Genomic DNA, 23,878 nt, shown 5'->3' on the forward strand with positions numbered 1-23,878 from the left:
CCAAGTCCTTCTAATGTGATCTTCTTCAGAGCAGTTGTTGGTGGGAAGCTGGGCACCATCTAGTTCTTCTAGTCTCGGGTTATAAAAACTGATGTTTGCCTGGTACATGAGTCCATTGGATTGTTTCCATGTGTCTTTCAATTTCACAGATATTATTGCTGTATGCTGCCGGACAATTCTGACTCACAGCCCTATAAACCACTGCCACAGAGTCCATTCCGACTCTTACTGACCCTCTATGTGGTTTCCAACACTGTAAATCTTTACAGAAGAACCCACTCGCTGCCATCAAGTCCACTCTGACTCCTATCTATTCAGTACGACTGCATCGTAGGGTTTCCGAGGTTGTAGATCATTTGGGAAGTGACCTGTCTTTCTCCTGAGGAGAGGTTGGCAGATTCACACTCTTAGCCTTTCTGTTAGCAACCCAATGCTGGACCCACCGCACCACTGCTTCCTCCTAGCACAGAGACCAGCAAATCTCATAAAGGGTTCTACAGGAAACATGCTGGGCTTTGAAGGCCATAAAGGTAACCAGGTGTGGTTAACACATAGTTGTTGTTCTTGGGTGCTGTGGGGTTCATTGGGACTCACAATGGCCCCATATGACACTATTCAGTTTACTAATTTGTTTGTTTGTTTGTTTGTTCATTCATTTTAGAATTTCTTAGCTCTTATCTTTACAGATAAGATCACCAGCTTTTCTTCCCACAGAGCTGCCAGGGTAGTTAGTTCAAACCATCAACCTTTCAGTTAGCAACTGTGCATTGAACCACTGTGCCACAAAGGCTCCTTGGGCACACAGTGTTACATGCTGTTGAGTCAGCTCCAGCTCACGGTAACCCTATATCCAACAGAACAGAACACGGTCCAGTCCTGCACTGTCCTCACAACTCCTGTCTGAGCCCATGGATGCAGCCACGGTGTCAATCCATCACGTGAAAGGTCTTCCTTTTTCAGTCCCTCTACTTGACCAAGCAAGATGTCCTTCTCTAGGGACTAGTCTCTCCTGACAACATGTTCAAAGTCCATGAGGCAAAGTCTCGGCATGGTTGCCCCAAGGAACATTCTGGCTGTCTTCCTTCTAAGATAAGATTTGTTTGTTCTTTTAGCAGCCCGTGGGATTTTCAATATTCTGCGACAATTATAATTCAAATGCAATGATTCTTCTTCAGTCTTCCGTATTCACTGTCCAACATTCACATTAATGAAAATACCAGGGGCTGAGTCAGATGCACCTCAGTCCTCAGAGTGACACGCTGCTTCGTCAGAGCTCTACAGAAGTCTTGTGCAGCAGATGTACGTAATGCAATATATCTTTTGATCTGATTGCTTTTGCCATGAGCATTGGATCCAGGTAAGGCAAAATCCTTGACAACGTCAAACTTTTCTCCATTTATCATAAGGTTACCTACTGATCCAGTGCTGAGGATTTTGGTCTGCCTTACATTGAGTTGCAATCCATACTGAAGGTTGCAGTCCTTGACCTTCATCAGCAAGTACTTCAATTCTTCCTCACTTTCAGCAAGCAAGGTGTGTCATCTGCATATCACAGGTTGTTAATAAGCCTGCCTCCAATCCTTTCTTCATATAATCTAGCTTCTCTGATTATTTTCTCAGCATACTCATTAAATAAAGATGGTGAGAAAATACAACCCTTCCTGATTTTAAAACTATGCAGTATTCCCTTGCTCTGTGTGCACAACTGCCTCTTGATTCATGTACAGGTTCCACATGAGCACAATTAAGTGTTTTGGAATTCCCATTCTTCTCAAGGCTATCCATATTAGATGCTCCAAAAGCATTTACTGAATGAGTCGATCAATCAATGAATAAACCATATTGTCATGTGTTGAAAGTTGATGTGGCCAGCTTTCTCCCTCAGAGGCATTTGTAAGTCCCTCCCAGGCTGTTGTCACCACAACAGAGGAACATGCCAGTACCTTTGGGGGAGAAAGCCCAGGGACAGCCACTGTTAACACTTAACATTTGGGGGCTGCCCCAGGATCTGCCTTTCTTCTGATTTGCCCTACACCACAGGTAAGTCACACTGGGATCTCTTGTCCTTGTAACATTTATCTGGTTTTTCAGGGTGTTATGCAGGGTTCTCTAGAGAAATAAAGCAGCAGTACAGAGGGCTAGTCCAACTCACTTTCGTAGGCAGTTGATATAATGAAGGTCCTTCCAACTCACACTGGCCACTGGTCCAAGGTCCAGGAAACAGATACAAAGTAGCTGGCAGGAAGTGAGTCAAGGAGAGTCGTCCCACAGGCAGCAGACACAGCAACAGCAGGAAGATAAAATGTCAAGGCGTAGCAGAGGCCAGTAGTGCAGCAGTGTGGTGAAGCAGGGGGCATCAAGGTGTAGCACGCCATAGTGACATAATGCACCACAATGCACGGGTTGGCTCAGCCCACAGGTAGCCAGCACACAGTTGAGGTGGTTGAAACAGAGCAGCTAACTCAGGCGGCAGCACCCTAGGTCGGTCACCAGAGAGAAAGAAGAGGGCAGCAGCAAAGAGCCATTTATCTTGATCGCCCTTCAATCAAGGTGCAACCTGATTAACTGGCTAAACCCCACCCACATGTTCCTTCGGGAGTCATGTTGGCACAAAAACTCTAACTCACGCAGGGTGTGTCTCTTCTTTGTCCTCTGTTGCATTTCCAGGGCTAGTTCTGTTTTATGCATCTGGGAGCTTTTCTCCTCTCCAGATGGAAGATGAGAAGCATATCCTCCATCTTCCTGAGGTGGCGAAGTTATGAACTTAGCCATGCAGAGGCTGCATAGGGTGATCTACTCTTCAGAAATAATTCTTTATGAGTTTACCGGCTTGTAGTTTGAAGAACAGACAAGAAGGGCTCATCCAGGGGTGGTGAAACAGTTGGTCACTTTCAACCCTTCCCTGAACTCCCGACCCCCTTGAGGACAAGTGGATTGAGTCAGACACAAAAACAGGCATGGCCAGCTCTGAGAGTCACACGCAGAGAAGTTCATCCCATTACAACCCGCGCCTTCTGGCCCATTACAGGGAGACCTCATTTGAGGAAGAGGGAATCTTCCACCTTTGCCGTGTTGGCCACAGTATGTCAAGAGCACATCTCCTGCTTCCAGTCTGTTGTACGGTCTTATCTGCATATTGCCCGTCCTTCAGGCCCTATAGGCTGGCTTTTCAAGAAGCCTGGAAAGGATGATTTCCCTCTTGTGTGAATTTTGCAACTGTGCCTCTGAGTCTGAGAGAGCCATTATTTAAAATCAAAATTACAGTATCTTAGGCCACCAATTGTGGAAGGTTTGGAGATATAAGGTATCAGTTAGGGGCTTATGAGTCTCTATGAGTCAAGTAAACCACTGACAGGATTAGATTTTCTCAGAACAGGGGGTTCTAAGACTTCTAAGAAGCTGTGTTTCCATCTCACTGTTGACCTAACTTTGTTTAAAGGACTCAAGATTTGGCGAGTAAATGGAGGGCAGGAGAAAAGGGCCGATTTGCACTCAGCATTGCCCACCCCAGGCTATGGAGGCCCCAGCCAAGAGGGGTGGGGGGGTGCTATCCTTCCTGGGAGAGCCACAGACCTCCAAAAAGATGACTCCCTGGAATAGATGTATGCTGTATTAGGGTCCTGGACCCTGGGATGCTGGAGGTCACAGACTTCACCCCCTTCCATATCTTGTGGTTTGGGATAAATAAAGCATGGTTTACGTAAGAATTGGAAGAGTCCAGGCTCGACAGTTTGAAGCAAACAAACATAGGGGGAGAAATGCCTTTCTTTTATAACATTGCCAGGTTGATGCATCAATCAGGAGACATAAAGGCCAGCAGACTGCCTAGAGAATGAAAGGGTGTGAAACAAACAAAGAAACAAAAAATCACCATTCTTGACCAAGACCAAGAATTTTACCCAGGCAAGAAGAGGCCCAGCCGTCAGAGTCCCTCGATTCTGCATTTTCTATGCCTCTGCAAAGAAAGTCTTGCTAGATCTGAGAGAGGAATGCTGCTAGAGAAGTTTCTTATTTCAGCTTGCGGTCTGTCTATTGTCTATGATTTGAAATCCGCCCCCCCCCCAGCCGACATCTGTCAGGTCTGGTTAGAACTATTTTGTCTGTAAAACCGGATTTCTTCAGTGTTCCTTTATCCTGACCTTGAAAATTAAGTTGCTGTTCCCTTGAATTTGTTCTGAAATTCAAAAGTCTTTCTGTTCATCTGACCTGCATGGAGGATGTTGTGAGTCTGAAGTGGAGAAGAGAACGTCGAATTTGAGTATTTGAAAATGAATTTAGTTGACATATCCTTGGGTGTATGAAAAAGCACACTGTTGAGTGGAGTCTTTTTGATTTCTAAAAAATAGGGGCTTTCTCTTTACCCAAGATGGTGACTACCATGTTACCCCAAGTGTTTCCTTTACAGACTAAATATGCCACATTTTGGACATTCGGTGCCTCAGCTGATATTCGGGTCGGCTTATATTTGAGTATATACGGTAAATAGTTTTATGTCTTTAATAGGAAAGTCTTTCCTCTTTTTTTTCCACAATAAGACCTCTTATTTGTCAACAATAAAAGTTTGGATTGGAAACAGGTTCTTGAACTGGTGGCTCACAGCCATCAGCTCGTTCCACGTTTGCACCTGTCTCAACTCCAGTCATTTCTCCAGAACGCCCCCCTTCACCACAAAGCTCCACGAGTCTTCCCAAGTCAAACTTGGGCTTCTTCAGCATCTTTACCTTTCTGACAAACACATCATGAGGAGGAGAAATAGACCTGCGAGCCTTTTCTGTGTCTTTCCCGGTGCTGTCTGGAGTCCATGTATTGACCATTTCTTTCAAGTCACTTGACTGCACCTCTCAGGTCAGGATTTCCATCATTTTCTTTCCGATTTGGCGGACCTGCTGGTGCTGAGCACAAGAGGTCTTCCAAATCTGATTATTGAGTTTTTTTAGTAAAGCCAACATAGAACAGATGCAGCAGACACCCATCGGTAGTCTTGACATCAACATGAGCCTCCATCACGGTCTGCCATTGTTGGACCGTGGAGCACACCTCGTCCCGAGTAAGATTCACCCACGCCAGGGAAGTTGTCAGGCTGTGTTTTCCCTGAATGTTCTCAGTAATTAGCTTGAATTTTCTAAAGGCAACCTCATCCTTTTGCAGATCAGCAAGGCCCACTTCAAAACTCGACCCTGGAGGCCATCAGATGCAATTGTGGTTCCTTGAGTCCTGGTGACTAGTGTTTTCCCAATATTTCTTACACTGAACATAGCGGGTGCCTTCACATCATACCAATCTTTCTTAGAAAATGGATCGACCACTTTCTTCTTAGCTCCTTTTTTGCCACCTTTTGTAAGGCACTTGTTCTTGCCAACCATGAAAGTCTTTCTAAAGACTGCGCTGTTTATTTTAATTGGTCTAACAAGGCCTTTTAGAACAAAATGTTGGCCTAGAAACAATCTTTCTCCTATGTGTGTCAGAAAAAGACCAAGGATCGGTAACAACTCTACTTCAATTTTGGGGACCTAAAACACAACTGGCAGCATCTCTGTAGAAAAATCTGGCTGCCTCCTTTCCTGGAGCCAATAACAAGCTCTCTGCCTTCCATTGTTCAGCCCATATAGCTTGAATCCATTGGTCAAGTTCGTCTCTTCCCTACTGCAGCAGTTCCATGCAGTAATGATGGCGATGAATAAGCAAAGTCCTATCCCACTCTAGATGATGTACCAGATAGCTCTGAGGGTTAGGGCAAGTGAAGAGAAAGGACACTAAGAAAAAAATAATAGCTCCTTCATCCCATTTCAGCAGGAAGGAGTCAGATCAGTAGTAACCCAAAATTCCACATGAGTTCAGAGTCTTGTTCTCTTCAGGTGGGAATGTCGGGGTTAGATAATGACCTATGAGGTCTGAACAACATATCTCAACTTGCCTCACATGACCTATTCCAGCGAATGTCAGGGACAACTAGGAGTCTGGATGACCCATTCCATATTGCCTCCTAGGATCCATTTCTGAAGTCATGTCCAGATAACCTACTGACTAACACTGTCGCACATGACACTGAGGTCCTCAAGCCATGGATTAAGAGACCAACCATTATGTGGGAATAAGGATCAATCAGGATACATGAACAAGGGCCAGGTCGCGGGGAGGAGATGAGCCAGTCAGGGTGCAGTATAGCAATGATGAAACATACAACTTTCCTCTAGTTCTTTAATGCTTCCTCCCCCTCCACTATCATGATCCCAATTCTACCTGACAAATCCAGCTAGACCAGAGGATGTACACTGGTACAGATAAGAACTGGAAACACAGGGAATCCAGGACAAATAAACTCCTGAGGACCAATAATAAGAGTAGCAATACCAGGAGGGTATGGGAAGGTAGGGTAGAAAGGGGGAAGGATCACAAGGATCTATAAATATAACCAATCACAAGGATCTATATATAACCCCCTCCCAGGGGGGACAGACAACAGAAAAGTGGGTGAAGGGAGACATCCAGACAGTGTAAGACATGAAAAAATAATAATAATTTAAATAATAATTTATAAATTATCAAGGGTCCATGATGGAGGGGGGGCAGGGAGGGAGGGGAAAATGAGGAGCTGATACCAAGGGCTCAAGTAGAAAGAAAATGTTTTGAGACTGATGATGGCGTGCTTCACACAATTAACGTATATATGGATTGTGATAAGAGTCGTATGAGCCCCAATAAAATGATTTTTTAAAAAGAGAGAATGATGATGGCAACAAATATACAAATGTGCCGGACACATGGATGGATGGCTGGATTGTGATAAGAGTTGTACGAGCCCCCAGTAAAATGATTTTTTAAAAATAAAATAAAGCTGCTATAAATAAGAAAAAAGAACAAGGGTCAATGGGCAAGCAGGATAGGGGCTGGGGTGAGCCAATGGGGTCCTGTTCCCTGACCCCGATAAAATCCAATGTCATACCCTGAGATGTGATGGTCTTCACATCATGAAGCAACCCACTTTGTGACTGAAGTGTACTTTGTTATTACATCTTTGCTCCTCTCCCTGTCTAGCTGGACCGTCCTGTCTTGCTGTCTCGTGTATGTGGCTCCCTCTATTGTCGGGGCAAACAGAAACTGGCTAGCTTGTCTCCACGAAAGAAATGACATCGATTTTCAACACATAACACATATCCCACAAAGCACAGGTCCCCCGATGAGAACCACAAACCCAGGCTTGACAAGTCAATGGCCATCTTCCTAGGGTTGTCCCCACCACACCTCCAGCCCCTGGCTCCCCTAAGTCCCACCCTCCTGTTAAAAGGCCCGCCCTCCAGGCCTGGCCCCTGAAGGCTGGAGACCACCTGAGTGGGGAGAAGCATGGTGAAAACACACAATGGCTCAAGACCCGGTTTCATGCAAATGTCCCCAGTCATAAAAGCCGTGGAAATTGAAATACATAAAATAGATAGTATAGGAGCCAGACTGTCTCTAAACAGACTCTGGAGTTTCCTCATAAGGTGTCAGCCAGTCTTTAACATGCAAATGAGCTGCTTCCCTCGGGGTATTTTAAAAGACCCCGTCAGCCGTGAAATAAGTCTGCCGATGAAAAACACCTTTCATTGCCAGACCGTTTGCTAATGAATCACCTGGCCAGGTCTGTTTACTCGACTCTGACTTTCACCTGAGTTTCCTCTTGTCTAACAGCCTACACCTTGTGGTGAGGGGCCCGGAGATCTAAGGCCACCTAGATCCTAAAATCTAATCATTGAATAGTATTAGCAAGAACTCACCTTTACAAAACCCTTTCAGGATCGTGTCTCCGCCGGGAAAGCTGCGACCAAGGTCTCTACCACACAAAGTCACAGAGAGGGCGAGCAAGGGTGATCCAACGAGCAAATGGCAGTCAGAGCTTGAGATGGATCTTCCCATCCCACAAGCTCAGGCGCTCATGTTATGTCACATGACCTCCTTGACCTGGGCCCCTGGTCACCTACAAGTAGGTTTCAACTCAGAGTGACTCTATGCAAATCAGAATGAAACACTAACCACCATCACAACTGTTACGATGTTTAGCCGTGTTGTTGTGATTGCAGCCATGGTGTGTGTCCGTCTCCTTAAGAGTCTTCCTCTTTTTCAGGACACTTCTTTATCAAGCAAATGTCCTCCGCCAAGAACTGGCACCTCAGCGTGCAGCACAGCACCCATGAAACACACAACATTCCTCTAGCTCTTTAATGCTTCCTTCCCCCGCACCCCCTTCACGACCCAGTTCAATCTTACCAATCCGGCTACCCCGGAGTATGTGCATTGGTACAGATAAGAGCTCTCAGCACGAAGAATCCAGGACAGATAACCTCCTCAGGCCCATGAAGGTAGAGGGAAGGTGGGGGAGAAAGGGGAGTAAGGGGAACCGATCACAATGATCAGTGTATAATGCCCCGACCCCCAAGGGGGATGAACAACAGAAATGTGGGTGAAGGGAAATAGACCGTGTTAAGATATAAAAATAATTTATAATTTATTAAGTGTTCACGAGGGTGGGAAAGGGAGGGAAAAAATAGGCGCTGATACCAAGGGCTCAAGTAGAACAAAATTGCGTTGAAAATGATGATCTCAACATATGTGCAAATGTGCTTGACGCAATGGATGAATGGCTTGTTCTAAGAGCTGTAAGAGCCCTCCCTAAAATTAAGGGGGAAAAGGACTGGCACCTCCTGGTAACATGCCCAAATCATATGAAATGAAGTCTTGCCATCCTCACTTCTAAGAAGCATTTTGGTTAAACTTCTTCCAAGACATATTCGTTTGTTCCCCTGGTAGTCCACGGTACCAGATACACCTTAGTCTTTAAAGCAATGGTTCTCCACCTTCCTAATGCCTTGACCCTTTCATACAGTTCCTCATGTTGTGTGTGGTGACCCCCAACCATAAAATTATTTTTCTTTTCAATTATTTTATTGGAGGCTTGTACAACCCTTATCACAATCCATACATACATCGTGTCAAGCACATTTGTACATTGGTTGCCATCATTTTCAAAGCATTTGCTTTCTACTTAAGCCCTTGGTATCAGCTCCTCATTTTTCCCCTTCCTCTCCCACCCTCCCACCCTCCCTCCCAAACCCTTGAAAATTTATAAATTACTATTTTTATCATGTCTTACCTGTGCAATGTCTCCCACACCCACTTTTCTGTTATCCGTCCCCCAGGGGGTTATATGTAGATTGTTGCTACTTCATAACTGTAATTTTGCTACTGTTATGAATTGGGCAACCCCTGTGAAAGGGTCGTTAGGTTGAGAACCGCTACTTTAAAGTGATGCCTTTGTTTTCCAACACTTTAAAGTGGTCTGGTGCAACAGACTGACCCTAAACAACGTGACCTTTGATTTCTTGACTGCTGCTTCCATGAGTGCGGGTGCTGGATCCAAGTAAAATGAAGCTGGACTACAAAGGACGGTATGGCATGCTACTCCCACGCATCAGTCCTTGCAAGCTTCATGGATCACAAAGGCCCGATCTGCAATTGATTGTGGAGATGGCATTCTGCACATGAGGTCACCAAGATCTGGTGGCCACCAAGACGGCAGCTAACAACACAAACCACTACCACCCCAACCCACCCCCAAAATGACAGGAGGCTGAAAGGAGCTCTTTGGAGGCCTGGAAAGTGGGAAATCAACAGCACCTCCCCAAGATCGACTATGCTTCTCCCTAGAAAGAACCTGATTTCCAGCTGATGAAACGCAAGAACTTGAGATGGCAAGAATGGCATCCATCACACTAGACCATAGGAAGGTCGTGAAGCAAAGCACGAGGAGAGTCTGGGAAAGTTCCTCAAATGGGAAGAATGATGAACAAAGGACACCCTTCCCAGGGACAGAACTAAACCGAGAACGGAGCACTCGCTTAGCAGTCACGGGACCAGTAGGTAGTCAGGCCTTTTCAGCTTCTCCTCCTCCAGCCACCAAGAGCCACAGCCTCCCGGTGTTCCCTGTGCCACACTCCAGGGCTCCAAGTACAAAAGTGGCTCACTCTGCTGGGCTCACTGGGAAGGATGATCAAAGGAAAGGCACTTAAGGTCCCAATTCCACAAGCCCCATAGAGCAGCACAGCCTCTTCCCTTTTTCTAGAGAGGCTATCAAGCAAATGGCAAGATTTCTTCTGGTCTGTCCCCTCAAGGACGGAGAACATTGGGCCTTCATGGCAATGCGGTCAATATGTGCAAACAGCAAACAAGGCAAAAACCATCATGCGCCAAGCCTGGCAGGACTCTGAGTCATACTAGCCCATCTATCTACAAATCTGGGCAGGTTTACTGTCACAGATAGTGCGGCAGTCCCATGCAGAAAGCAAACTTTCATCACATTCTTATTCCCAGTGTGATGTCCAGGTGTTCAAATCAACACACCTTTAAATAAAGGAGCCCCTAGCAGATACCAAGGTCCCAGAGCTCACAGGGAAACTAACCTCCATCCAGGTAAAACCTCGGGCTCAAACCCACACGCAGAGACAAGTTGATTCCGACTCGCGGCTATCAGGCAACCAGACAGGACAGAGTTCAACTGCTCCACAGGTTTCAAAGACTAATCTTGATAGTAACAGACTGCCAAAACTTTCTCCAGGAGTGGCTGGTGGGTTCGAACCACTGACCTTGTGGTTCATAGCCAAGCACTTACATCCCTGTGCAGCCAGGGCTCTACAGAAGGCCCACAAAACAAAACAAACTCACTGCCATGGAGTCAGTGCCGACTCATAGGAACCCCATAGGAAAGGGTAAAACTGCCCCTTGTAAGTTTCTGAGACTTTAACTATCTGTAGGAGTAGAAAGCCCCATCTTGCTCCCTAGGAGTGGCTGGGAGTTTTGAACCACTGACCTTGCGGATCCCAGGCAAATAAGTAACCAGTATACCAACCAGGGCTCCAACAGAAAGGCCCACAGCTAGGTATAAAGAGTTGCTTCTTTTTTCAAGTTCACAGCATTTTATTTTTAGTATCAAGAAGCGATACTGAGTATATAAAAAACTCCACATGGGCCAGAATCGTGTATACCATCAGGTTGTCAATAGCTGATTTTTTCCAAAATAGCCAGGCCTTCCTTCCAAGGACCCCTCTGGGAGTTTGCAGCTGAGCCTGTGACTATTGGAACCACCCAAGGATTGCCAAAGAGTCCACCTCCCCAGGAGGGCAACTGACATGGTTCTGAGTTGTACTGCCAGGGCCAGCAGCATCTGACTCTCTTAGCAGCTGTTAGGAAAAGCACAGTCTAGTCCGGGCCGCAGGTTACTAAATCAGAAACCCTGTGGGTGGGATCCAGCAGGTGTTGCAACAAGTCCCCTGGGAGTTTCTGACATGTACTATCGTCTGAGAATCACTTCGCGAGAAAATGCTTAAAGGAAACGAGTGTGGGCACAAGCAGAGCCGAATTCACTTCACTCCACAAATCCTTCTGGGGCGCTCGGTACCGCGCACCTAAAGTGGTCCATAAACCCTCGTTAAGCTGAACAGCATCCTGGTCAGTAGAAAGTATATACCACTTACGTCACCTCGCAAGAGCGGAGCTGGGCGCCTTTGTAAGTGAGTTACCCATTAGGCTGCTAACTGCGAGGTGAGCCGTTCAAAACCACCAGCCACTGGCAGGAGAAAGACGAGGCTGTCTACTCCCATAAGCCATGACAGTGCAGGAAACTCACAGGGGCAGTTCCACCCTGTCCTGTAGGGTCGCTATGGGGCGAATCGCCTCCTTGGCAGAGTGTCCAAACATGTGCGCAGCAGCTCGGGGCTCGGCGAGGCGATGGAGACCAGGCGGCCACCTGGGGGTGAAGGGGGTGAAGTGAGCCACCTCGTCCAGCTCCGCCTACGCCGGTGCCCTGGACTGGACCGCACAAGCTAGCATCCCACACTTCCGAGGCTGGCCAAGGAGTGCGGGGGACAAGGTCACGGGGCCAAGGGTCACAGACGCGCCACCACCACCCCCCTCCGCCTGCTTCCCCGGGACCGGCAAGGGTAGGCGCCCGGCGGGTCCACGCGCGCGGACTCCCCGGGCTCCGTGTCCGGGCGGCCCTCGCGGCCTCCGGCGTGCTTTTCAAACTCACCCCGACAGGAACTGAGCCGGAGCCTCGGCGCCTCGCGTCCCTGCGCAGCCCGCTGGCCCGGCGTTAGCCCGGAACGCTCGCCCGCCACTCCCCCGGGACGGCGCTCGGCTAGGCCGGGCGCCGCGCGGCCTGACGGGACTTGTAGTTCTCGGTTCGCTGAGCCCGGGACGCACGGCCTAGGCGCGACCCGGGCGGGCCCCGCTGGACCCCTCCGTGGGTGCAGGCAAGGGGCCAACGCACACAGAACCCTGCTCACGACGTTTCCAAGAAGCATTCCAAATAATGCATGCTCGCTCCCGCTGCCATGGGTGAGTGCCTGCCACCCGCAGGACCCTAGCCCGCCCCTGGGCATTGCCCAAAACGACCACTCTGCGGGAGTAGAAAGCCCAGTCTTTATCCTGCAGAGCCTCTGATGGTTTCGAACTTCATAACCATTACACGACCAGAGCTCCTCTAACTAACGCATAGATCCGTGTTTAGTAGGAGAGTGGAGCTGTAGACTTGTATATTAAATTTGTATATTGAAACATAAATAAAGTCTTACCACAAGTAGGCAAGAAAAAAATTACCAGACAGCCTAGCCACTCACTGCCATCAAGTCAATGTCACCTTATAGTGACCCTGTCGGACAGCGTCAAACTGCCCCTGAGAGTTTCCAAGGCTGTTTGCGGGAGTAGAAAGTCGTGTTTTTTTTCCGGACAGAGCAGTCTGGTAGTTTGAACTGCTGGACCTTGCAGATTGCAGCCCAGCACATCTTAACCACTATGCCACGAGGGTTCCTCAACTGGATAGTGATTGAGCAGTAATTGTACAAATCATTGAACGTTCGACCAATACCTGAAAGCTTACCTGGAAACCTACTGCCAAGTCAGAAGGAGTTCTGCTCTGACACCCACGAGGTTACCATGCATCTAAAGGAACTCCGCTGCACCTAACAACAAAGCTTATCTTCTTTATCTGTGCTTACCATTCATTCATTCATCAACCTTTGCATATATGATGTACTTTTTTTCATTTTTTAAAATCATTTTATTGGGGACGCATACAACTCTCATCACAATCCATACATACATCAGTTGTATACAGCACATTTGTACATTCGTTACCCTCATCATTCTCTAAACATTTGCTCTCCACTTAACCTCCCTGGTGGTCTAATTATGTCAGTAATTTTGTACCCAAATTCTTCATTGTTTGTGAAGTGAAAAAATTTCATAATCAGGGAAAATCTGTATTCTGAAATGACGGTGCCAAAAAATTGAGTTGCAAGTACTTTATTGGTGGTCCAATACCATTTCCGCAGGGGTTTACCCACCACTCCCTGAAGTATTATTAGGCCCAGACATCTCCAAATGTCATCATTGGTCACTGGTTCCCACTTTCTGCTTCTTGAAAACTTATGAAGCAGAGTAGCGGATTGTTACTCTTTGTAACAGTTTGTCTCCGTAACAATTTTTTCAATGACCTTATTGGTCAGAAATAATTGTAGGTACCCAAAGGGTTGTAGTGGTCAACATCTGCTTTCATACCAGGTGCTCCAGTAAACGGGAATCTTGGGGGAGCTGCCTGATCCGTACCGCACACAATAGAGCACCAAGTCCACACATCGCCGAGCTCAGGTGCGGAATCCTCACTGTCGTCACTGATCTGATCAGTGTCAGTGTCGGATAATAAATTTCCCCGTGAACCGCTATCGCTCAATTCTGCAAGTAATTCTAAGTTACTATCACTGTCATTTATCTGGTCTAAAACTCCTTTTGTGCTAAAGTGACACTTTTTTGATGCCATGAAAAAAAAATTTCCAGGCAAAAATGTTTCCAAATGACAGTAAAAGGGCAGGCAGGGCACTGGAGACTGATCTAGGGACAAATCTGAGGTGATTTGCTTTGGTACAATGTAATCCTCACAGGTTACACTGTATCACTTTGTGTGTGTGTTTTAGACTTGTAGTTTTGAATTTCCCGCCCTGTTCAGCCCCCACCCCCACCCCGGTGGGCAACACTGCACGCAGAGAACACCACTGGACCAAGGAACACTTAAGGGACTTCTCTGCAGTGTAATCCGAGTGTGGTTGCAGGTTACCACTTCTGACAGTTCACATTTACCCCAAGCCACACTCAGGACTACTGCCAGGGAGGTTAAGCTCCTGGCATCAGCTCCTCATTTGATAATTTATAAATTATTATTTTGTCATATCTTACACTGTCCGATGTCTCCCTTCACCCACTTTTCTGTTGTCTGTCCCCCAAGGAGGAGGTTATATGTAAATCCTTGTAATTGGTTCCCTCCCTCCCTCAACCCTCCCAGTATCGCCACTCTCGCCACTGGTCATGAAGGGATCATTCGCCCTGGATTCCCTGTGTTTCCAATTCCTATCTGTACCAGTGTGCATCCTCTGGTCTAGCCAGATTTTAAGGTAGAATTGGGATCATGATAGTGATGGGGAGAAAGCATTTAGGAACTAGAGAAAAGTTGTATGTTTCATCATTGCTACACTGCACCCTGACTGGCTCCTCCCCGCAACCCTTCCGTAACAGGATGTCCAGTTGCCTACAGATGGGCTTTGGGTCCCCAGCCCGCATTCCCCCTCATTCACAATGATATGATTTTTTTGTTCTTTGATGCCTGATACCTACATACTGAGTAACTGTTCAAGTATTTATTTATTTATTTATTTGTTTGTTTGTTTATTTCTTAAAAGTCATCCTTTAAAAAAGACCCCCCCCAGTGGTTTCGTGGGTTTTAATGGGTGTCTTGCCAAGGAGGCAACAGAGTGCTGTGAGAAGCCCCTGAGACGGGAGTTGAGAGGTCTTGTAAGGCCACGTTAGAATCACCTAGGGGAGCTTGTCAAAGTCTTTCTGGGCCACACTCAAGGCCTCATAAATCCAATCTCTAGAGCAGCCCCAGATCTAGATGGTTTATGGCACTCCCCAGGTGATTCCAAGACGCAGCCAAGCTTACAAGCCTGGTTGAAAGTCAGAGAAACCTGCTTGAACAGTGTGAATTGCAGCAAATATTCCAATTTGCAGAGCTCATGGCCTTCTTGATAAACTTACGTTTACAGCAGTAGTATGTGCTCTATTCACCTCAGAGATACTTGCACGCATTGAGTAAGACCAGGTGCGTGAGAGCTTTGGAAACTGAATATGACTATACAAATGTATCCATCTCACACTTAGAAGAAAATCCAAACCCTGCCAGTCCCACCTGGCTCCTCCTGGACTGGCCCCACCCTCCACTCTCTCCACCCCCCATTTCCCACCCTTCTCTCTCCTCATTCACTTCCCTCAAGTTGGCTGCTGCCTTGAGGTCCTCATACTTGTTATCCCTTCAAGTCTTGGTGGTCTGCTCCTTCCTGGAAATCTGTTCTCTTCACTGATGTCACCCTTCTGAGAGCCGACCCTGGTCACCCCTGACGACTTGCCCCCACACTCCCGGAGGCACCTCTATCTGTTATGCTACTTTGGGTTTTTGTTTGGGTTGGGGTTTATTTTTTTGCAGTACTTCTCAATACTGGCAAGAGAACGATGTGCTTGTCTGCTTCCGTAAGCGTGGACAGCCAGGGAAACCTGTGGGGGTAGTTCTATCCTGTCATGTAGGGTCTCCAGAAGCTGGAATCAACTCAGTGGCAGTGAGCATGACATCATGCTTGTTGACATGGTACTTCGACTGTCTCCACTAAAATAGAGGCTGTGTGAGGACAGGGGTTTTATCCACGGTCTCTGGCAGCGTACCTGAAACACGGTAGGGACTAAGCATGGAGAACAAGAAGTGAACAAAGCAGACAGGACTCTGGTTTCCTGCAGCATCATGTGACTGGAGGGGGGGGAGACAGGGAGTAAGCAAATAAGTAACAGGAGAGGTGTCTGATGTAACAACCTTGTGAAAGAAAGAGGTGGATAAAGCAAGGACCACGTAGCACCTGAGGCCACTTGTGTACAAACGTCTCATGAGATTTGGTTCCTTGCATTGGAGGTTGAGGGTCATGGCTTCATGGGACATTCCAGCTAACTTGCCTAATAATGTGCTCAATTCTACCTCCTACCTCACTGTGTGGTGTCTGGTGTCTTAAAAGCTTGCAGCGACCATTCCAGGTGCAATAAGAGTCTCTCTTCACCTGGAGCAACCAAGGAAGAAGGAGAGACAGGAATAGAAGGAGGAAATGATGGTAAGTATATGGCTAATGGCCACCATGAACAACTGCCTCCTTCTGGCCACAACTGGATGGTTGTGGCCTCCTATGGCTCTACACGACTCTGGCTCAACATGTTGATCAAAGCTTCTGTAGGAAACTCTGACGAATGTCAAATTCTCCTGAAATGTGGACATTCTAGAGCCAGGTAGGCTGGATAACCCCTCAAACATACTTCCTTGAGGTAATATTTAGACCTTAAACCAAAATATTGTTTGAAGTCTCCATTAGAAACAAAAAAATCAAGGTGTATATATATATATTGAATATTTACATGTATATTGGTATATAGACATGCCAATACATATTTTATATATGCAAAATATTGCATATGCCTATATATGAATATGCTGTTATCTATGAATCACTTACCATTGCCAGAGGCTAACTCGTTCGAGTTTTAGATATATTTCCTCATAGGCCTGTCATGCAACAGTTGAAAGCATTGTCCCCTCCCGGTTTTACAGTAAAATAAACTTGCGTGATAGGTTCAGGAACTTGTCTAAGATTACTCCATATGGGCACAAGGGGCATTCTGACCCATGAATCAGACTCCAGAGCCCACTGCTCTGACCATATGTATAGAGAGGGAGTCATTCAAGGCCAATGTCTGAAGCCAATGTGAAGTACACTCTTTAAACAGTGGTAATAAAAAAAACAGTATACTGGTTCAGCAGTTATTCTTTTTTTAATCATTTTATTGGGGGCTCATACAACTCTTATCACAATCCATACATACATCCATTGTGTCAAGCACATTTGTACATTTGTTGCCATCATCATTCTCAAAACATTCGCTTTCTACTTGAGCCCTTGGTGTCAGCTCCTCATTTTTCCCCTCCCTTCCCACTCCCCCCAATGAACCTTCGATAACTTATAAATTATAATTATTTTGTCATATCGTACACCATTCAATGTCTCCCTTCACTCACTTCTCCGCTGTCCGTCCCCCAGGGAGGAGGTTATATGTAGATCTTGTAATCTGTTCCCCCTTTCTCCCTCACCTTCCCTCCACCCTCCTGGCATTGCCACTCTCACCACTGGTCCTAAGGAGTTCGTCTGTCCTGGATTCCCTGTATTTCCTGTTCCTATATGTGCCAATGTACATCCTCTGGTCCAAGCCAGATATGTAAGGTAGAATTGGGATCATGATAGAGGGGAAAGGAAGCATTCAAGAACTAGAGGAAAATTGTATGTTTCATCATTGCTACACTGCACCCTGACTGGCTCGTCTCTTCCCTGCAGCCCTTCTGCAAGGGGATGTCCAATTTCCCACAGATGGACCCTGGGTCCCCACTCCACACACACCCTCATTCACAATGCTTTTTTTTTTTTTTTGTCTTTGATGCCTGATACCTGATCCCTTCAACACCTTGTGATCTCCCAGTCCTGGAAATTATTCTTTGTTATCAGTCCTTAATTGGCCACTGCTCCAATCTAAGAGGCAGATGGACTGGGAATCGGGCAGAGTAGATATTTGTCCCACTATGCTACTATATGGCTACTGACCTGGGACCAAGGACCAGCTGTTTTCCCTTTCCAGGCCTCAGAGTAGTCTTGCACAAAGTAAAGAGGTTTCATGGGTAGATCTCTAGGGTTTGCTCAGGAACATTCTCGACTGTTGATGTGAGTGGCCATCAAGTCAAGCCCCTGGCTCATGGGGACACCAGGCACAATGGGACCAAATGCTACCCAGACTTGCACCAGTCCCAAAGGTCAGCTCTGTCGTAGACCTCTATGATCCGTAGAGTGGTCATTGGCTGGTTTTCACGAGCAGATTGCCAGGCCTTTCTTCCTAGTCTGCCTTAGTGTGGCAACTCCACTGGAACCTAGTCCACATCATAGCAACACACAAGCTTCCACTGATGGGTGGTGGTGGCAGTGTATGGAGTGTAATGGCCGGACAATCTAACCAAGGTCCACCACCAGAACCTTCATGGTGGGTCTGTAGATGATGTTCTGTGTGCAATTGATGATATCCCCACTCACCAAGAAAGGAAAGAAAATGAATTCCTCAGCTCTCCCTGGCATAAAAGCCACTATCAAACAAGCCCCTGTGCTGGGTCTTCATGTCCTCCCAGCACCCTCTCCGCACCAGCTCTACCCTGATCCCTGTTGTGAGGCTCACGTACTCGGGCTGCAGCCCCAGTGCTCCCCTGCTCTCTTCCTTTTGACTGGGCTTTGCCGATAACTTGACACAAGCAGGAGATGGGAAGGTAGAAGGAGAAAGGTGTGGGTGTCTGTGAACGTACACACCAGCAGCTCTTGCCCTTCCTGTCTGCATTCTGGCAATGGTGGGTGGGTTCTTCTCCTGCTGCTGCTTCTGCTGGGGACCCTTGAACACAGCCTGCATTCCCACTGGTTTCCTGTAGAAAGACCATCCCTGCCCCCATGATCCTTTAGACTGAAACCAAAACAAAAAATTAACTCACTGCCACCGAGTCAATTCCAACCCACAGCAATCCGAGAGGACAGAGTAGAATAGGAACAGAAAGCCTCATCGGTTTCCCTCAGTGGATTCAAACTTCTAATCTTTTGGTTCAAATCCCAATACATAACCCACTACAGTATCAAAGGACCTCCCTTTTGACCTAGAAGTAGTAAAATCTGTTGTTGCTAGTCCTGCCGTTTCAGGGTGGTGTATACTAGTAATGTGCTCAGCTGGGGATCCAAAGTTTGGTGCTTTGAATTCCCCAAGAAGCACCTTGAAAGAAAAGGCTAGGGTTCTATTTGCTGGAGGTGGGGAATTCGCCACTGGAAACCTATGGGGCACAGTTCTATTCCGATGCACAAGTGGCCATTGGAAACCTATGGACACAGTTCTAACCTGATGCACACGTGGTCACTGGAAACCTATGGGGCACAGTTCTAGTCTGATGCATATGTGGCCATTGGCCGGGCGTTGGAGTCAACATCCACTGGTTTTATTGCCGCCTGAACCTCCCCAACTCTTGTAAGCAACCCCTTCACCACACTGCCTGCAGGAGTGCCCTCTTAGGGAGCCATCTGTTTCCTCGGCCCCAGGAGGGGGGCCATTTTCCTTCTCGTTGCTGCCATGATACTGGAAATCTCCCCCTTGATCAGGAGCCAACAGGATGTCCAGACCTCTGCTCAGTGTGCTGCAAGCCTCCCCATCAAGCCCTAAAACTAGCAAGGGACAGAGAAACAGGCTCATTCAGAGTCGGCGGGGGGGGGGGGGAGCAGGATGCCCCAATTTACCCAGAGTTGTGGAACACCACCACCAATGTTCTAGATGCCCAAAGTCTATCAACAACAGGTACCATGGACTCAGACAGACCTAGGTCTAAATCTTGCCTCAGGAGTTAAGAGCTGAGAAGCCTGTCCACGTCTCAGAGTCTTCATCCATAAATTGGGCATAAGGCTGCCTTATAGGCTCAGTAACCAAACTCCCTGCCCTCTTGTGGATTCCAACTCCTGCCAACCCTGCAGACCAGAGAACCGCTCCTCGTTGTCTCTTTACAAGCCCCATCCTTCTCCCTTGGAGTGGGTGGTGGGGTTGAACTGCCGATCTTGCAGTGGACCGTCCAACTCGTAACTCACTTTGCCACCGGCCTCCTGGTCGCCCACAGAGACACCAACTTCCCTTCCCCTCTAGTCAGTGACTGTGCGGAAGAACGAGAACAGGAGAAGCCCTGAGAACTCTGGAGTGGGGACAATGGATGGGGACCCTATAGTACCTCCTTCAGTTCGCCAATGGAAGAGGCCGGGCTGCATATAGCAATGGACTAAGACGGGAACAAACAAAAAAACTGCTCATCAGAAACCAGGCATTTGGCGTACACACACACACACACACACACACAAATTGCTAAAACCCAACTGTGGAGCAGGCAATGAGGAAACAATAGCTAAATACTTTCTATAATTAGAGAGAGGCACCATCAAAAATGATCAGAGCGCCTTTGTCTGCCCTGACCCTTCACGCCCAAAGAGGATCTTGGCACACGTGAGACCAGAGCTGGGGGATCCTGGCACACATGAGACCAGAGCTGGGGGATCTTGGCTTCTTTTTCTGTGTTCTTAAACAATGAAATCTCCCACCCACTTCAGTTGCCAAGAAAGGAGGGCAGAGGAGGCGGGGAGGACCCTCTCATCAAAAAAGAAGCAATTGGGACTATGGCTCCATGCCAAGTCCGAATTCGATCCTGGGAGAGAAAAGGGCCTTTCAGCCTCCCTGGAGAGCTACTGCCCCCCAACACCCCCCCCCCACTTTGCGGATGGGGGAGGCAGTGGGAGGGCCTCTGGCAGGAGGAAGAGGAAGACTGACTTTAGCACCCCTCATGCCCCTTCTTGTCCCATTGCTAAAATCGGAGGAGGAGCAAATCCTTATCTTGACCAGTGGATGGTTCAGACAAAAGCAGAGACAAGAATGTTCCCCTGAATGCTAGTGCTAGAAAATTGCTTTCTTGGTCTTGACAATCGGACCCAACTAACGTGCTCGTCTAGAATCTCTGTTCTGCTCTGGCAAACAAGTGGTCCCAGAAACGATTAGACAATAGCTGGGCTGCATTCCTGGTCCAGAAATCACCTGGCCCAGAGCTCCCGGTACAAGCAGGTTCTACAACCCGTGGCTATCGAGCTGATTCTGACTCAGGGGACCCCATGTGGGACAGAGCAGAACTGTGCTTCACGGGGTTCTCTGATGGCACCCCTGGTCTGTTTGAGCCACTGACGATGTGTAGGTGAGTCATTGAGCGCAATTTGCTATCACCACACAGGAACTGGAAGCAGGTTCTAGTGAACCATATCTGGGCCCGATTTTATTGCATACCTTTTCCTTGTTTTCCCCACTTTCTTACATATTTTCCGCCCAAGAACCTTCCTCCAATAAATCACTCCCACAAGAATCCCTGTTTGAGACCCTGCTTTTAAAGCAATGGATGGGTGGATAGATCTTATTTCCTTTTTCTGAATAATTACATATTTTAGTAAGCATTGGAAAGTGTAAGAGATAACAAAATAATAATTTATAAATTATCAAGGGTTCATGAGGGAAGGGGCAGCGGGGAGGGAGTGGGGGAGATGAGGAGCTGATACCAGGGGCTTAGGTGGAGAGCAAATGTTTTGAGAATGATGAGGGCAATGAATGTACAGATGCGCTTGACACAATTGATGTATGTGTGGATTGTGATAAGAGTTGTATGAGCCTCTAATAAAATGATTTTTTTTAAAGAAAGAAAAGGTACAATCAGCACATCCCATCTATGGGTTCAGAGATATTATGAGGAGATTTAGGTGAGATGCTAGATTTAGGTGAGACTAAATCTACAGAAGAAGAAACAGCAAGAAGTGAGTCGGCTTAAAACAAACCATGCCAGGAAATGAGAGTGCAAGAGGTACACACAATGACAAACATTGTGAAGGCAGTGCCTGAATGATTGACCCAGGATGATCTTTCTGCCCAGGACACAGTTTGCAATGTCTGGAGACTTAACCGAAGATCTTAGCATGGAGGTTGCCATTGGCATTTAGTGGGTAGAGGCCAGGGGTGTTGCCAGAGATCTTGCAAAGCACAAACTAGCACCCCAAACAAAGAACTGATTCATTGAGGTTCAGTTGATTCTGACTTTGGCAGCTCCATGCACCTTGGGCGTCAATCGGAGTGGAATCCTTCATGGAATTTTCATGACTAGAGTCTTTTTTTTTAATCACTTTATTGGGGGCTCATACAACTCTTATCACAATCTATACATCCATCAATTGTGTCAAGCACATTTGTACACTCGTTGCCCTCATCATTCTCAAAACACTTGCTCTCCACCTAACCCCTGGCATCAGCTCCTCATTTTCCCCCTCCATCCCCAACCCCTCCCTCATGAACCCTTGATAATTTATAAATTATCATTTTGTCATATCTTGTCCTGTCCGACGTCTTCCCCTCCCCCTCTTCTGTTGTCCGCATGACTAGAGTCTTGACAGAAGCAGATCATCAGCCGTTCTTCCATGGTCCCTCTGGGGAGGTTGAACCACCAACCTTTGATTATTAAACCCAAATTAAACTCACTACCATGAGGTTGGTTCTGAGAACATGGGTGAAGGGAGACAGTGGATAGTGTAAAATATGAAAATAAAAATAATTTCCAAATTATCAAAGGGTCATAAGGGTGGGTAGGTTGGGGAGGGAGAGGGTAAAGAGGCGCTGACACCAAGGGCTCAAGTAGAAAGAAAATATTTTGGAAATTATGATGATGTATGTACAAATGTTCTTGATACAATTGATGTATGAATGATTATAAGAGCTCTTAAGAGCCCCTGTGTCAGTCTGGGTATATTAGAGAAACAAATCCACAGAAACCCATGTATAAGAGAGAGTTTTATATAAAGGTTAAGTGCACATCAAGAAAACATCCCAACCCAGTGCTGCCCAAGCCCACAAATCCAGCATCAACCCATATGTCCAACACCAAGCCACAAAGTCCTCCTCCATCTCACAAAACACACACTATGATGCTGACTTTAGGAGGAAAGCCAAATCAGTGAATGTATAGGCATCTTAGCACTGGCAGGGGTCTCCAAACGGCTGCTCCAGCACCTAGGACTACACTGGGATAGGTCCATGTGGCTTCTCCTCAGGGATGTCTTGCAGGAAGTGAGCCTTGCCAGCTGAAGCAGGGAACTGGCTAAGGTAGCCACACCCTGGTCCGACCATCACAAAGCAAGAGACCCGAGAACTAGAAAGGTGAAGCTCACCGAGCCATTTATCCCTCCGTCCTTCAATTAACCCCACATGTGTTTATCGGCCAGGTTGGCACAATAAACTAACTGCCTCAGCCCCCAATAAAATGATTTATTTTTTTAAAAATTTTTAAGTTGATTCTGAGGATTTCTGAGACTAATTCTTTGCAGGAACAGAAAACTTCATCTTTCTCCTGACAAGTGTCGAGTAATTCCAAACTGCTAACTTTGTGGAAGACAGCCCAGTGTAAGTGCAGATCCTTTGAGCCACTCTGGGGCCTTCAACAAAGAACTATCTCATCCAAAAGGTTAATAGTGACACAGGTGAGAAACCTACATCTACAGACTTCCCATTATCTGTGGAGTGGAATTCAATCCCCAAGTTTGGCATGAGCAAAATAACCTCACCCTATTTGCATATTCAATACTGTCTCCCCTTTTGCTTCTATTCTGCCCTCCCCAGGGCCCCCTCACTCTCCTGGGTATGACAGGCTTTTTCCTAACTCTAAACCTGTGTTCATGCCTGGTTGGTCATCCCATCCATCTTCAAGGTCTACTCATGCCTTTCTCTGCAAGACTTAGCTCCAGCCACTCCAGCATACACTGATCTCACATGAGCCAATTCCTTTCTTTTTATAGTCATGCAATAATCATTGCTGTATTCTTGCCTTATTCACTGATGCAGCTATCTACCCAACTGGACTATGTGAAGAAGGATGAATGCATCATTAGGCTTGGAGGAAGGCTCAGTAACAACCTACGATATGCGGATGACACAACCTGACTTGCTGAAAGCCAAGAGAACTTCAAACCCTTGCTGATGATGATCAAGGACTGCAACCTTCAGTAGGGATTACAACTTAATGTCAAGAAAACCGGAATGCTCACAACTGGACCCACAGGTAACACCACGATAAATGGAGAAAAGATTG

At 46.9% G+C, this 23,878-nt stretch overlaps 1 protein-coding gene and 1 pseudogene across 2 annotated transcripts in view; both read right to left on the reverse strand.

Annotated features, from left to right (window-relative positions):
* Positions 1–12,153, reverse strand: part of ADCK1 (aarF domain containing kinase 1) — a 127,798-nt gene extending 115,645 nt beyond the window's left edge. For both annotated transcript variants that reach the window (XR_012779703.1, XM_075531357.1), the window contains exon 1: positions 12,059–12,153. The gene's annotated coding sequence lies outside the window, so the exon portion shown is untranslated. The remainder of the gene's footprint in view (positions 1–12,058) is intronic.
* LOC142426204 (uncharacterized) overlaps positions 11,688–23,878 on the reverse strand; it is a 28,119-nt pseudogene continuing 15,928 nt past the window's right edge.

Source organism: Tenrec ecaudatus, chromosome 14 (genome assembly GCF_050624435.1).
Source record: "Tenrec ecaudatus isolate mTenEca1 chromosome 14, mTenEca1.hap1, whole genome shotgun sequence".
NCBI lineage: Eukaryota > Metazoa > Chordata > Mammalia > Afrosoricida > Tenrecidae > Tenrec > Tenrec ecaudatus.